Below are 17,585 nucleotides of genomic sequence, written 5' to 3'. Positions count from 1 at the left end.
AATGATACGAAACTTGATAGGCGGTCTACCGGTAGTAAACCAAGGCCGCTTGACAAGTCTCGGTCCAATCCGGAAATGTTTAATCCCCACACAAGAAAGAAAGGTAGAAATGACCACCGGAGGAGAACGGAACGCCGGATTGCAAAACGGACAACGGGGAAAATGCTCGGGCCATGAGACGAACACGTATGCGAATGGAATGCACATGATGACATGATATGCAATGCATGACACGCAAGCAATGACAAGGCAACACCAACGAATAACTGAACGACACCTGGCACATCGGTCTCGGGGCGTTACAGCCGTCTTCGGAACCGCTAAGAACGGCAAGTACCTCGGCTAGTACCATGATGCCCAACGGCAAGTACCTATGACCGAAGAATGAACATGTACCACTACGTCCGGAGACCTCGAACCCGTCAAGTCCGACAACGATTGTGTACAACTACCGACGACATGCATGTTGCCAGGTACCCTCTCCGGATCGTCATGTTCGACTACCGATAAACATGTACCACTACCGTCGCCGAGATCGCGAGAACCTCTACCGTCGACCCTAGAGCATGAGAGAACGACTACTTGCACTACGAAGGTCCCGAGAACGTCTACTTCCCCTTCTCCGCTTGGAACTTGATCCGTTCCGATAATGCATGCTCTGAAAGGTATAACCACCGAGACGACCTTCTGAGAATGGATGCAAGTTGTATGAGATGCTCATGTTCTAACCGTGTTCGAATTGTCGATGCACGTTGCCCCTCTTTTGCCTTGTTACCGTCGTCTCGAGGGACACCCGGTATCCGGGAGTGCCCCACCATCTTTTGCACGCATCCGCATACTTCTCCTTTGTATCAGTATCTCACTCGAGTTACCGGAACCGGAACGTTGCCGTGGCACTATTACTGTTATCGTTGTCGTGGCACCCCTTTTCGTTTCCGCCACGATGACAAAATGCTTCATAATGCTCTTGTCAACTTTTAATAAAAATTGCATAAACTTGTTCATGTCATCCGCATCATGACAACAACAATTAAAATGTTTAAATTGTTGTTGCAATATATTACTAATGCATATGGGGATTTACCAGATTCGTTATTTGTTATACCCGGCCCCATTTAAATTGTTTAGATGGTGTAGTTTTCTTATGCCTCGCCTCTTGCCATGTTAACCAACATTTAATATTGTTGAGTACCTAACCGAGAGAGAACTAAATAATTGACGTGGTGTTCCGTCAATATGCAACTCGTTGCATATTGAGCTCCACTTAATTTGTAGGATTGTTTGTGCTCTTTGCCATGCCATGCCTCTTTAATCTGGACATGCATCATATTTGGTTGTGCATCATGCCATGTTTATGTGTTGGTTGTTTACTATGTTGTCTGCTTCTTTTCCGGTGTTGCTTCTTCAGGTTAGTTCAGATAACATCGCGTTTGTGAGGACCCGATCGTCTACGTCCGTTTGTCTTCTTCAAGGACTCATTCTTCTTCCTTGCGGGATTTCAGGCAAGATGACCATACCCTCGAAATCACTTCTATCTTTTCTTGCTAGTTGCTCGCTCTTTTGCTATGCCAATGCTGTGATACCTACCACTTGCTTATCATGCCTCCCATATTGTTAAACCAAGCCTCTAACCCACTTTGTCCTAGCAAACCATTGTTTGGCTATGTTACCGCTTTGCTCAGCCCCTCTTATAGCGTTTTTAGTTGCAGGTGAAGATTGGAGTTTGTTCCATGTTGGAACATGGATATTTTGTTGGGTTATCACAATATTTCTTATTTAGTTAATGCATCTATATACTTGGTAAATGGTGGAAGGCTCGGCCTTATGCCTGGTGTTTTGTTCCACTCTTGCCGCTGTAGTTTCTGTCATATCGGTGTTATGTTCCTGGATTTTGCGTTCCTTATGCGGTTGGGTTATAATGGGAACCCCTTGATAGTTCGCCTTGAATAAAACTCCTCCAGCAAGGCCCAACATTGGTTTTACCATTTTTCACCTAGCCTTTTCTTTCCCTTGGGTCGGCCGACTCAAGGGTCATCTTATTTTAACCCTCCGGGCCAGTGCTTCTCTAAGTGTTGGTCCAAACTGAGCGATGTCTGAGGCTACCAGGGGCAACTCTGGGCTGGCTTACCCGACGTCTGGCTCATCCGGCGGGCCCTGAGAACGAGATAAGTGCAGCACCTATCGGGATTTTCTGGCACATCTCGGTGGCTTTGCTGGTCTTGTTTTACCATTGTCGAAATGTCTTGTAACCTGGATGCCGAGTCTGATCAGAATGTCTTGGGAGAAGGAATATCATTCGTTGACCGTGAGAGCTTGTGATGGGCTAAGTTGGGACACCCCTGTAGGGATTTGAACTTTCAAAAGCCGTGCCTGCGGTTATGGGAAGATTGTAATTTGTTAATGTCCGGTTGTAGAAAACCTGAAGTTGATCATATTTAAAATGTGCAAACCGCGTGTGTAACCGTGATGGTCTCTTCTCGGCGGAGTCCGTGAACACTGTGTTGGAGTTATGCTTGACGTAGGTTGTTCTAGGATCACTTCTTGATCATAGATTTCTCGACCGTGCTTTGCCTTCTCTTCTCGCTCTCTTTTGCGAATAGGTTAGCCACCAAATATGCTAGTCACTTGCTGCAGCTCCACATCATACCTTTACCTTACCCATAAGCTTAAATAGTCCTGATCATGAGGGTGTGAGATTGCTAAGTCCCTGTAACTCACAGTTTACTTCCAAAACCAGTTTGCAAGTGCCGATGATACCGAGTAGGTGACGCAACCAAGCTCAAGGAGGAGCTCGATGAAGATCTTTTCCTTTGTGTTGTTTCGTTTCTAGTTGATCAGTAGTGGAGCCCAGTTGGGGTCGATCGGGGATCTGGGTAGCATTTGGGGTAGTCTTATTTTATTTTGGCTCCGTAGTCGGGCCTTGATTGTATTTGGATGATGTAATGCTTTATTCATGTAATTGTGTGAAGTGACGATTGTAAGCCAACTATGTATCTTTTTCCCTTATGTATTACATGGGTTGTGTGAAGATTACCTCACTTGTGACATTGCTTTCAATGCGGTTATACCTCTAAGTCGTGCTTCGACACGTGGGAGATATAGCCGCATCGAGGGCGTTACATACATGGTGGGTTGTCTCATTGAAAACGTTCTTAGGAACTGAGTTCTGTGTGTGTGATCCATGAACAGCTACTACCACTCATTGGGATCCTTAATTGACCCTCTCGGCTTCTTAATCACGCTAGTACTCTGTCCAGGAGTTGCAACTAGTTTCTGGTGTTTGTAGGTTATGTGTTGGCAGCCGTGCGTAGTGCTGACCCTAGGGGTCGGCTATGATGCGGTAGATACACCGTGGCACGGTGTACCGGGCGCCCGTTTGGTGTCTCGAGAACCCTGTTCACATCGTTCGGGGCCGTATGTGGAAACCTCGGCCGGACTCCCTGCGGATGGAACCTGGATAGGCGATAAACCTAGACTAGAGACTTGAATGTTTAGGTAGGCCGTGGCCGACACCCACGCCAGGCTTCCGCTTGAAGGTTGCCGAGATACATGACATGTATATGGTGATAAGTGGTGGGAGCGTGTGTGAAGAAGTACACCCCTGCAGGGTTATCATTATCTATTCGAATAGCCGGATTCCTCGGATATGGAAACTTGGACCCCTTGCATAGTTCATAGACAAGTGAAAGTGGATACTCTAAAACTCACAAGATAAGCGTGAGTGCTATGGATGGCCTTCTCGTAGGGAGACGGGAGTGGATCCATAGTGGTGTATTGATATGGTGAATATGTGGACTCGTGTGCGCCACCTCAAAAGAGTTGCTTGCAGTCGTAATTGAGCTTAGCTACTGAGTCAAAGCTGGCTTGCTGCAGTTAAACCTCACCATCCCTTTGTTGATGCCGATGCATATGTAGCTAGTTTTGATGTAAGTCTTGCTGAGTACTTTTGTACTCACGTTTGCTTAATTTATGATTTGTAGAGAGACTTCAGTCTCGCTAGTAGTTCCGCGTGGACTTCGACGTTTAGCTTGATACCTCAGCTACGATCTTGTGTCCTCGGCAGGATCTGGTAGATAGTCAGGCTTCTTAGCCTTTTTCATTTGTAGATGTCTGTCCTCAGACATGTTAAGCTTCCGCATGTGCTTTGATTTGTATGCTATGATTGTTGGGTCATGAGACCCATGTTTGTAATATCTCGCTCCTCGGAGCCTAATGGATAAATGCTTGAGTCGTAGAGTTATCTTGTGATGCCATGTTGTATTTACACATATCAAGCATATTGTGTGTATGATTGAAATGCTTGGTATGTGTGGGATCCGACAATCTAGTTGTTTATCCTTGGCAGCCTCTCTTATGGGGAAATGTAGTCTAGTTCTTCCATGAGCCATCGTAGTCCGCTACAGCCCGGTTCACCGGTGTCCTACTAGCCCAGCACTACTACTCCGAACACTTGATCGGTCGGCATGTGTTTCACTTCGTTCCTGTGTCTGTCCCTTCGGGGAAATATCACGCGGTGACATCCGGAGTCCTGCCTAGCCTGCTACAGCCCGGGTTCCCGGAGTCCTGTTAGCCCAGTGCTACAGCCGATATTCACACGGTGCTGACCGACATGCTCGATGTGATTCATGTATGCATGTTCCCATAGGTTAGTGCCGCTTTGGGTTCACGACTAGCCATGTCGGCCCGGGTTCTCTGTCATATGGATGCTAGTGACACTATCATATACGTGAGCCAAAAGGCGCAAACGGTCCCGGGCCACGCTAAGACGACACCCGTGGGAATACCATGCGTGAGGCCGCCAAGTGATATGATGTGTTACCGGCTAGATCGAGGTGACTTGGAATCGGGGTCCTGACAGCGTTGGTATCAGAGCCTGACTGCCTGTAGGATTACCAAGCCAAATCGGTCGAAGTTGTGTCTAGAAATGCTTTAGTTATATAGGGGAATTGATTGTGGAAGGGAACGTAAGGCTCTTTTTACTCCTTTACCTTATGGCCTTTTGATCTGAGTCATCCTCGTCTCTTCTACGGGGTTTAAGAACTAGGCCTTCTCATCTTTCTATCAGGATCACGTGTTACTAATCCGTATACTCTTAGGATTGTTGGATTTAAGCCCCAGTTCAGTTTCTACTACTTCCGTGTGTTCATAGATGGTCTCGGAACCTTGATATTGTGCTTCTGAGTGGTCATGCCATTATCTTGCAGGATGACTCAAATCTTTTTGAGCATTTACAGCCGTTATGCTGTCCGAGTCATCCTAGGTTGCTAAACAGTCTGATGCATCTGCAAATCCCTTCATCCCATTCCTGATGTCCTTTTGGGCAAGATTAAGCACACTAATCGGTGAGTTGAGGCACTCTGTTGCCTCAACATATATGTTGGAGCTATTATTATGACCCTAAGAATCCTAGAGAACCACCCATTAATCTAGCAGTGCTTTGTATTCCCACTGTGATGATTCTGGCCATTATTCTCGAAAGCATCCCGTGATGCCATCTAGTAGTAGGTATTCCACTCCTGGGTTCCTGACCCAAGATCCATTGTACTTACCTCGTGTTGATAGTGTTGCTCGTACCTTTAGGATATTAGTAACCTTTGCGATAGTCCTCGAGGTCCGTGGTATTTCCTTCTTCCAAATACCATGAACTGCTTATGGAAGATGTTCGTTTGAACCAAAAGATCACAACCATAGTGCTTTTGATGAGTTCTCCATTTTATATTGTGACTCTGCCAGTTCAACCTTTCTGCATGGGTTATCCGGAAGAAATAACATACTAATCTATGCATCCACAACTCAGAAAGATATATGTTCCATTGAGTTGTCCTTCTTTAGTTGTTATCCTGATCTCCGTCTATCATTTGATAGTCAAGAGCCTGTCATGCATTCATGCTCACCGTTACCTCATATTCCTATGGTCTGTCAAGCCATTCTATTTTGAAATGACTAGGAGAAACAAACTCCAATACCTTGTCCACTTTGAGGAATGGGTCAAAGTAGTTGTATTCCGTGGATCAAAATGCCAATCCAGCTTATGCTCTGTTCTACCTTGAAGTGTTACCATCTTTATGTCAAGAATGTCATGAGAATTGCACCACCTCTTATGAATTCTTGACGCAGTAATACTTCTTGCCATCATTGTTCATTCCTCGGTTCCGTGTTATTGTAACCAGAGTGCCGACGAGTGTACTATGATGTGCGAAATCAATACTCCTAGCAACTCCGTTGCTTGGTAGTTAATGGACAATACTCTCATTCTTAGCATGCTGGTTATTGAATCATCATCCTAAGATTGATCGTGCTACCTAGTCCATATTTCCGGGTGTACTCGTCGACCAATGAGTTAGGATTGTGACAATCCCTCGCTCCTTGATCATATCGTCTTGCCCTGAAAAGCAAGATTGTTCTTGAGCTTAATAACATATTAGTGGTTCGTGATGTTCCGAATATCTTCTCGGATGTATTACCAGGTTGACACCTAACCGCTATGTTGAGTTCGTGATCATGTTGGTTTTCCTCCAAACCACCCATTCTCCAAGAATCTGTGTTGGATACCCCTAATCTAGTTGGTTAAGCCAAACAACAACTTGGAGAGTTGGAAGATAAAAGCTTGTCTGACTTAGTTCGTGTCAAGGGATATCTTTTGTGTGTGTGTGTGTGTGTGTTGAAGATAGATGATATCTTCATCGATTGGTCATCGTGATCAGTTGTTGGATCTGTTGTCTTGTCCAAACTTTGATTCGAGTGTGGGCTGTACTCAAATCAAATCAGAACCAACAATGTTCGTAATGTTGTCTTACTCGAGGTTGATTCCTCGGGCATACACCATTACATCCTTTGGTCTGACCAATGCTATCACCTTGTTTACATAGTCGTGGAATTCCATCTTCATGGGAACCTGGATGAAATGTTGTTGAGCCCATCGACAACATCCTTATCTTGTCCATGATTCATGTCGAACATTGAGCTAGTTTTGGAATCTTTCAAAGCATTTCTTCATGCTAGCTCATGCAGCTTATGCTTGGATGGAAGAAGTGACTTCCTCGAATTCATGTGCATTTCATGCAAGCTGCCGCCGTGAGTTCGAGAAAGATTGTTTTTGTTTCCTCTGGAATCATCCCAAGCTAGTCACGCATATGTGTGAAGTACTGTATGGTTTGATAGGTTGGCCGCCTCCATTCTATATGTGTTCCTAGCACACCAGGCCACTGATTGATTTCTTCAAGGAGAAGAAGTTTCTTCTTAAGAGCTAGACTTACGCAAGGACTTCGATATCCTCGATGATGGTTCCCCACCTGAACTCGGTAGTATTTTTATTATAAGACTACTATGTGGTCATGCTTGTCTGGGACAGCGTGTTCACATGCTGTAGCAAAATCCGCTCGTGTTTTGGAGCTTGCTATCGTAGTTCATTTCCTGAGAATCTCGCAACCTTATCTCGTCGATTTGTGTTACAATTCTTCTTTTCAGACATGTCGAGTCTGGAATATCCTGACACCAACCAGATCTGAATCTCAGGCAGATATGATGGTTGGAACATACTCCAAGAACTATAATGTTGGTCTCTCTGTAACTAGTAAAGTGGATGTCGTGGCCAACACACCCAGCCGAAAGACCTATTATTGTAGTATCTTGATTGAGGAAGTTGGCCACCTCCCCATAAGGATTTCGTAGGATTTACTCCAGAAGCTGTTCCTTATGGATCTATTGTATTCTGAAGTCCGACCACTACTTGATGGCTATGTTGATGCTTTAAAGCATGACCGTGGTAACCAGTACATCAAGGAGAACATTAGAAGCGGAGTGCTAAATGTCTGTCGGTCGATCATCCAGATTTCATTCCCTTGGCCTCGCTAAGGTGAAATCTGAAAAAGGGTTGTCTTTCTATGCATCTGCATTGTCTATCACTATTCGTCAAGGTAGTAAGATGCGCTGCCAGGATCCTTGACTCGGATGTTGGTAGAACCTTGATGAATATGGAAATGCTCAAGTTCTTGAGAGCACACACAAGCAAAATCATCCCTTGTGTTGTCTTCAACAAGGTAGTTCACATCATCCATTCTAGCCCGAGTGTGTCGCTCTCCCGAACTCCGTCAAACGATCGCTCGTAAATTGCCTTAGGCTGGTATAGAGAGTTCCAATGATCTCTGTATCAAAAGTAATTCTTTTTGCCACTTAAGGGATAATTCCACGAGTCACCTTCCTTAAGGAATCACGTTACGAAATCATGGAAATTATCTCCTTGCTACTTTGAAATTCATGCTCTATCTTAGTCAAGTGTGGAATTGTAGCCTGCCAAATTGAAACCTCGTCATATGTTTCTTTCCTCCCCTCTCGATATGTGTTTTGTGTCTCAGCTCGAGAGATGTTCCTACATCTCACCCCATAAGTTGATCGTGAGTTGTTCGATCTTCGAGAAGATCGATTTCGGTAGAGAGTCTCTTTCCGTCATCATCATGTTGGATGAAGATCTCGATAGCAAAGACGTCAAGATCAATTGGAGCAATGAATCACCATCTCCGGGAAGGGCAATTGGATCATGAAGATCATGTCGGCATTGTGTCCCCTCTGTCTTCTTACCTCACGTCTTGAATCTCGGGACGAGATTCTTGTTTAGTAGGGGTGAGTTGTCACAGCCCTAGAATTTGCATGCCATTGGTTGCCTTAAAGCATCCATGCATCATGTTAACTTTTCAATTAAAGTTGAAATGGGGATGTTGAAACCCTAGCACTAAATGAATTCAACTAGGTTCAAATAAACAATATTTTCAATGAACCCAAAATGCCTTTGAAAATGTTCATGATTTTTGATAAAGGTGAAAACCTCTGCCAAAAATGATGCCATTATTTTTAGGCCATTCTGGATTTTTGAATAAGCCATATTGTATTTGAATTGGGGCAGTTAAATACTATTAATATTTTTAAATGCTCCAACAATTCTGAAAATAGTTAAGGGCCTCTGTAATAATTAACTTAATGCCCACAATTATTTTCAAGATTTATTAAAATCATTTGGTTTATAAACTAAATCAAAACAAAATAACAACAATAGAAAATAGAACAGAATTTATGAAAAGACAGAAACCTCACCTCGGCTTCTTACCTGTAGCAGCAGCCCACCTGGCCAGGCCACCTGGCGGCCCAGTTGGCTGGCCCAGCCCAGCCAGCGTTGGCCACCGTCTTCAACCTCCTGCCAGTAGGCAGGAGGGCGTGTGCTCACCGCGCGCCGGCACGCGCCGACCACCTCCTGCTTCCGCCGCTGCCCCGACGCGTCTGGATGATGCCACGCGACCCTCCCCGACTCTCTCCCACTCTCTCTTGTCCCCATCCCTTCCCCTGGATTTCCCCTCTCTCTCACAGCCGAGCGCGTCGTCGCCGCCATCAACAGCCACCGTGGCCACAGCCGCCCTCGAGCCTCTCCGACACGTCCCTGAGCTCCGTCACGACGTCTTCGTCCTCTCCACCAAGTCACGCTGCGCTAGAAGCTCCGCTGCATCTCCAACGCCACCGTTTTCCTCCTCGGTCGTCCAAGATCGCCGCCGCCCGTACGTCACCGTCCGGCCTTCCCCGAGCCCGCGTCGACGCCCGCTGCAACCACTGTCAGCTCCCGCCTCGAAACCTGCTCTTCCCCAAGTTCATTACGCCCTGTAGCCGTCGCCCCTAGCCGACCGAATGGCGCTGCCGCCTGAGCTCCTCACCAACGTGGCCACGTCCACTTGAGCTTGAAACCGAGTGCGTCACTGCGCTCAGCGCGTCACCACAGGGCCGTAGCAACCACACGTTGCTCATGCTGTGCCCTACGACGTCGGAACGGTCGACGTCTGAACTCCGGCCGCCGCGGACGTGCTTGCCGCTGTTGTCTCCGGCTGCCCCAGCACCTACCACCACCACGGTTGGACGTGCTGCCTCGCGGGCATTCCAACGAGCCCAACTCCGCCTCCTCTCATCGCCTGAATCGCCAAGACGAGTAACTCCGCCACTTCTGTGTGCTCGCCGGCGATTAACCGCCGATGACAACAACTGTTAGGGGCTAATCACCCCACTAACCAACCCCCCGGGCCACTGACGCATTGACCCCACGCCCTAATTAAGCTCAGCTTTATTTCTGCCTAGTTTAGTTATAACCCAACGGGACCCACATGTCAGAGTTGACCGCGCTGACGTGGCTGTTGACTAGGCCCATCTGTCTGTGACACTAGCCAGCTCTGTGCCACTGACGTGTGGACCCCACACATCGGGTTTGACCTGGACCAGCCTCAGTTGACTCGTTGACGTCATGCTTGCACAATGCTGACGCAGTTAATATTTTTCCGCATTAAAATTAATCCAGGAAATTTCAGAAAATATCCAAAACTCTGAAAAATCATAGTAATTCAACCGTAACTCCAAATCAAACAAGTTATATATGAAAAATTATCAGAAAAATGCAAGGAATCCATCTGTACCATTTTCATGCATGTTTGAGCAACTTAAGCTCACTGTTTAGGATGAAACATGATTAGGGCAAAATTTCATAATAGGTTTGGAGTTAGAATTTGATATAGTTTTGAATTCCACTTCAATTAAAATGACTTTCTATTGCATTAGCCCAAAACACATTCATATTGCCATGTCATAGCATGCATCATATTGTTGCATATCGCCATGTGTTGATTGTGTTCTTTCTCAGTTGCCGGTGTTTGTCCCCCCTCAGTAGACGTTGATCCAGCGGTGAATTTGATGACACCGATGAAGAGCTATACTATCTTCAGAAGTGCCAGACAAGCAAAACCCCCTTGTTTATTCCAATACAATCCCACTCTCTCGCTCCTGCTCTCTTTTACTGCATTAGGACAACAACGATTCAACTGTTACATGCTGCGGTAGTTGAACCCCTTTCCTCTGCATGACCTGTCAATGCCACAGTAAATAGATGAAACCCACTAGCATGAGTAGGAGTTGTTTGAGCCCTCATGTGCCTACTCATTCATTATTGTTTGTCATGCCTGCTATTGCATAGAGTTGTGTCGGGTCTGATTCATTGGGAATGAATTGGAGTGGTGATGAACATGTCCTACTGTGTGTGAGCTAAGTGTGTGAACACGATTTGGTAAAGGTAGCGGTGAGAGGCCATGTAGAAGTACATGGTGGGTTGTCTCATTGAAACCGTTCTTAGGAACTAAGTTCTGTGTCTGTGATCCATGAACAGCTACTACCACTCATTGGGATCCTTAATTGACCCTCTCGGCTTCTTAATCACCCTAGTACTCTGTCCAGGAGTTGCAACTAGGTTTTGGTGTTTGTAGGTTATGTGTTGGTGGCCGTGCGTAGCGCTGACCCTAGGGGTGGGCTATGATGCGGTAGATACACCGTGGCACGGTGTTCCGGGCCCCCATTTGGTGTCTCGGGAACCCTGCTCACATCGTTCGGGGCCGTATGTGGAAACCTCGGCCGGACTCCCTGCGGATGGAACCTGGATAGGGGATAAACCTGGACTAGAGACTTGAGTGTTTAGGTAGGCCGTGGCCGACACCCTCGCTAGGCTTCCGCTTGAAGGTTGCCGAGATATATACATGACGTATCTATGGCGATAAATGGTGGGAGCGTGTGTGAAGAAATACACCCCTGCAGGGTTATCATTATCTATTCGAATAGCCGGATTCCTCGGATATGGGAACTTGGACCCCTTGCATAGTTCATAGACAAGTGAAAGTGGATACTCTAAAACTCGCAAGATAAGCGTGAGTGCTATGGATGGCCTTCTCGTAGGGAGACAGGAGCGGATCCATAGTGGTGTATTGATATGGTGAATATGTGGACTCGTGTGCGCCACTTCAAAAGAGTTGCTTGCAGTCATAGTATAGGTTAGCTACTGAGTCAAAGCTGGCTTGCTGCAGTTAAACCCCACTATCCCGTTGTTGATGCCGATGCATATGTAGCTAGTTCTGATGTAAGTCTTGTTGAGTACTTTTGTACTCACATTTGCTTAATTTATGTTTTGCAGAGAGACATCAGTCTCACTAGTATTTCCGCGTGGACTTTGATGTTTAGCTTGATACCTCAGCTACGATCTTGTGTCCTCGGCAGGATCTGGTAGATAGTCAGGCTTCTTAGCCTTTTTCATTTGTAGATGTCTGTACTCAGACATGTTAAGCTTCCGCATGTGCTTTGATTTGTATGCTATGATTGTTGGGTCATGAGACCCATGTTTGTAATATCTCGCTCCTTGGAGCCTAATGGATAAATGCTTGAGTTGTAGAGTTATCTTGTGATGCCATGTTGTATTTACACATATCAAGCATATTGTGTGTATGATTGAAATGCTTGGTATGTGTGGGATCCGACAATCTAGTTGTTTATCCTTGGCAGCCTCTCTTATGGGGAAATGTAGTCTAGTGCTTCCATGAGCCATAGTAGTCCGCTACATCTCGGTTCACCGGAGTCCTGCTAGCCCAGCACTACTGCTCAGAACACTTGACTGGGCGGCATGTGTTTCACTTCGTTCCTGTGTCTATCCCTCTGGGGAAATGTCACGCGGTGACATCCGGAGTCCTTCCTAGCCTGCTATAGCCCGGGTTCCCGGAGTCCTGTTAGCCCAGTGCTACAGCCCGGATTCACACGCTGCTGACCGGCATGCTCGATGTGATTCATGTATTCCCATAGGTTAGTGCCGCTTTGGGTTCACGACTAGCCATGTTAGCCCGGGTTCTCTGTCATATGGATGCTAGCGACACTATCATATACGTGAGCCAAAAGGCGCAAACGGTCCCGAGCCATGGTAAGGCGACACCCGTGGGAATACCGTGCGTGAGGCCGCAAAGTGATATGAGGTGTTACCGGCTATATCGATGTGACTTGGAATCGGGGTCCTGACAACATACCAATGAATGCGGTCCGATGAGTGTTGAGGCACACGGTGGGTATCGTTATTTTCTGACTTTAACAGATGATTTGAGTAGGTATGGATATATCTTCTTAATGAAACACAAGTCTTAAACATTTGAAAATTTTGAAGAATTTTATAGTGAAGTGGAGAATCATCGTAACAAGAAAATAAAGTTTCTACAATCTGATGGCGGAGGAGAATATTTGAGTTATGAGTTTGGCCTTCATTAAAAACAATGTGGAATTGTTTCACAACTCACGCCACCCGAAACACCACAGCATAATGGTGTGTCCAAATGTCGTAACTATACTTTATTGGATATTGTGCGTTCTAGGATGTCCCCTACCGATTTACCACTATCATTTTGGGGTTATGCATTAGAGACAACTGCATTAACGTTAAATAGGGAACCGTCTACATCTGTTGAGATGACACAGTATGAAATGTAGTTTGGCAAGAAACCTAAGCTATTGTTTCTTAATGTTTGGGGTTGCGACACTTATGTAAAAAGGCTTCAGCCTGATCAGCTTGAACCCAAATCGGAGAAGTGCGTCTTCATAGGTGTCGCGGGATGTTCACGGCCACCTATGGGATAGGGCGGCCCCTTGCTAGTTCAGCAGGGGGACGTCACGTTGCACAAAGAGCAGACCAGCGTATGGCAGCATGGTGGAGAGCACACAAGCAATTTATCCAGGTTCGGGCCACCGCGAGAAGTAAGAACCTACTCCTGCTTTGGTGGATAGATGGTGGAGTGAATGTGGTGATGCGTAGTACACTTGCCCGACATGGTTCGCCTCGGGGCTGCAGCGACTATGCGCGTATGGTGGCTTGGGTTAATCAACTTTCCAACCTTCTAACCCCTCCTACGGGTGCCATGGGCCTCCTTTTATATATTAAGGGGTCACCACAATGGCAAAGTAGTCATTATCCACTGATATGATAACAAACAGTGATATCATACCTAACTATGCGGGCTGACAGGGTGCATTAAATGTGCTGCTTGGTGTCACACCACTGGTTGCCCGGCAAGGCTTGCCGGGCTATCTTGCCAGCTCCTCGCTTGTCTCGTTGACACATCGTAGGACGGGTGTCATCTGTAGGCTTCTTCTATATCAAATGGATGCCATCTGGCGAACGGCTACCACTTAATCATCTCACGGCTTGACACCGCACGGATTGACGACGTGGTCGCGCTTGAGTGGTTGGTGGGGTGGTTCTGCCCCCGCGAGCCCCGGCAGATCTTGCCGGGGTGCCTCGGTTGCCTGCTCCTTGCAGTGGCCTTGCCCTTGTCGGGCTCGCCTGCCTTGCAAGGGAGGCCCTTCTCTTGACGATATCTTGCTCTTCTGGTTCGATCTTGGTCTCTCTGGAGTGCGTGTTGGTTCCTCAAATCTCTTGGTCCTTCAATCTCTGACTTGGGTTGGCGCGTCAATCTTGATCTCGCGACTGTGCACAGTCTGGGCAACAGACCTAGGGTTTGTTTCACCGACAGAAGCCCCCCGGCCTGCCCCGAACGCGCTGCTGAGGATCGTCGGGGTAGGGCCTAATAAGTGCACAGGCAATGTTGCTGAAGGTGTTGGCCCCTTGAGTTTTTCATTGTTGCTTCATCAGCCTTGATTCCGGGCTAGTTTCCGGTTTCCCCGTGCGTGGTGTAAAGCCAATAGTGGTGGGCCGCTCTAGTGATGGCCCGTGAATGACTTCAACGCACGGGGTAGAAACTGCCAATTTACTCTTCCCACAGCGCACCCTTATCCTTAGTCACGTATGAAGCATGCATCATGCGGGGTAGGTAACGCAGGCGCGTGGCGGGGAGAGTACCTTGGAAAGGGCCCGTCTGTCTTGAATTGGCGGAGGAGGGCGGTGCTCACTCGTGAAAGGGGCAGCTGCCCTTCCTCGCTCGGCCTATAAATGGGAGGGGCAGAGGAGGGCAGAGCCATCCATCTTTGGATTCTCCTTCTTCTTCCCTTGTTCTCCGCTTCTGTCAACAATGCCGAAGAGAAGAGCCTGGGGCCAGCCCCCGGGCTCCTGCTTGGGATTCCCTTTGTACCTGAGAGGATGGTTCGGGCGACGCAGGGCCGATGCCGAGAGTGGCAACCCCGGCGTGCTCGCCGCCGGGTCATCCGTGGCCTTGACTTTAATGGGAGGGGACGCGATCAAAACCATGTCGCAGGTCGAGATGGGCACGGCACGTGGTAGTCAACCACTACCCATTCTTCTTCTCATCATGGCATGGAGGAGGAGCCTCAAGAAGGATTCGTCGCTAATGGGGGCGAATCTGGCTCCCCTTGGGTGTCGCTCTTCTGTTGCGTAGGAGGGCTCTCTGACTCCACATGCGTCCTAGGGACATGCGGTGATTCCTGACACCAGGGCTTCTGGGATGACGATGCTCTCTATGAAAGGAGACAAAGATCATGGTGTCCGGCCTGGCGGTCATGCCGAGGTCTTCGGTTGGTAGTGATGCGGACGACAGCGGCAACCCACGATGGGTCAAGAACGGGGACGACCGTTCTGACGAGTCATGTTTGCCAGTGACTCTGTGCCTCCCATCTGGTCCTCCGACAGCGTATCCATCCACGCCTGCCCTTCGGTTTCTTTCCCCTTGTTGGGGAGTGGTGCTGTCCTGATCCTGGGGAGGCGCCGAATCCCAGCTGTGCCCGCCTCCGGCCCCTCCGACCTCTTCTAGGAGATGGACAGGGGCAAAGGCGTAACGGGGCACTTATCTTTTTTTAATCTTAAACTTGTAGGCAATCACCAAATTTTAAATCAAATAATGTGTTCTATAATGCTTGTACTTCTATCTGCATGTCAATGAAACATATAAACCTTGCTGGGAACCCGTGCATTTATATGTCCATGCAGAAGTGGAGTGCCTCTTTACTGTAATTAAACGAGTTTTCCCCGGCACGATATCCTCTCGTCATACTTTTCGTCTGCCGGAGAACCATGTCTGCTGGGGAACAAACTGAGGTCCCAGCCCCCCGACCACTCCCTTTTTGCCAAGGGCCACTACGACCATCCAGGCCAAAGCAGCGTTTGAGCCATGGATGGGAGCACCCTGGCTCCAAGAGACTGGTGAGGTTTCTCTATGCACAAGTTATTACTTATAGAACACTGATACGTCTCCAACGTATCTATAATTTTTGATTGCTCCATGCTATATTATCTTCTGTTTTGGACATTATTGGGCTGTATTATCCACTTTTATATTATTTTTGGGACTAACCTATTAACTGGAGGCCCAGCCCAGAATTGTTGTTTTTTGCCTATTTTAGGGTTTCGTAGAAGAGGAATATCAAACGGAATGAAACCTTCGGGGATGTGATTTTTGGAACGAACAAGATCCAGGAGACTTGGACCCTACGTCAAGCAACCAACAGGGAGGCCACGAGGTAGGGGGCGCGCCTACCCCCTCCCCCCCAGGCGCACCCTCCACCCTCGTGGGCCCCCTGTTGCTCCACCGATGTACTTCTTCCTCCTATATATACATACATACCCCCAAATGATCAGTTATGGAGCCAAAACCCTAATTCCACCTCCGTGACTTTCTGTATCCACGAGATCCCATCTTGGGGCCTGTTCTGGAGCTCCACCGGAGGGGGCATCGATCACGGAGGGATTCTACATCAACACCATAGCCCTTCTGATGAAGTGTGAGTAGTTTACCTCAAACCTTCGGGTCCATAGTTATTAGCTAGATGGATTCTTCTCTCTTTTTGGATCTCAATACGAAGTTCTCCCCCTCTCTTGTGGAGATCTATTCGATGTAATCTTCTTTTGCGGTGTGTTTGTTGAGATCGATGAATTGTGGGTTTATGATCAAGTTTAACTATGAACAATATTTGAATCTTCTGTGAATTCTTTTATGTATGATTGGTTATCTTTGCAAGTCTCTTAGAATTATTAGTTTGGTATGGCCAACTAGATTGATCTTTCTTGCAATGGGATAAGTGCTTAGCTTTGGGTTCAATCTTGCGGTGTCCTCGAGGATAACAAGATGGGGTTTTCATCATATTGCATGACTTTATCCCTCTACATCATGTCATCTTGCTTAAAGCGTTACTCTGTTCTTATGAACTTAATACTCTAGATGCATGCTGGATAGCGGTTGATGTGTGGAGTAATAGTAGTAGATGCAGGCAGGAGTCGGTCTACTTGTCTTGGACGTGATGCCTATATACATGATCATACCTAGATATTCTCATAACTATGCTCAATTCTGTCAATTGCTCAATAATAATTTGTTCACTCACCGTAAAATACCTATGTTCTTGAGAGAAGCCACTAGTGAAACCTATGGCCCCTGGGTCTATCTTCATCATATTAATCTTCCAATACATAGTTATTTTCTTTGCTTTTATTTTACTTTGCATGTTTATCATAAAAATACCAAAAATATTATCTTATCATATCTATCAGATCTCACTCTCGTAAGTGACCGTGTAGGGATTGACAACCCCTTATCGCGTTGGTTGCGAGGATTTATTTGCTTTGTGTAGGTGCGAGGGACTCGCGCGTAGCCTCCTACTGGATTGATACCTTGGTTCTCAAAAACTGAGGGAAATACTTAAGCTACTTTACTGCATCACCCTTTCCTCTTCATGGGATAACCAACGCAGTGCTCAAGAGGTAGCAAGAAGGATTTCTGGCCCCTTTGTCGGGGAGGTCTACGCAAAATTCAAACATAGAAAGTACCCATTACAAACCCTTATCTCCCTCATTACATTAT

Source organism: Triticum aestivum, chromosome 4A (genome assembly GCF_018294505.1).
Source record: "Triticum aestivum cultivar Chinese Spring chromosome 4A, IWGSC CS RefSeq v2.1, whole genome shotgun sequence".
NCBI lineage: Eukaryota > Viridiplantae > Streptophyta > Magnoliopsida > Poales > Poaceae > Triticum > Triticum aestivum.
This window is presented reverse-complemented; position numbering follows the sequence as displayed.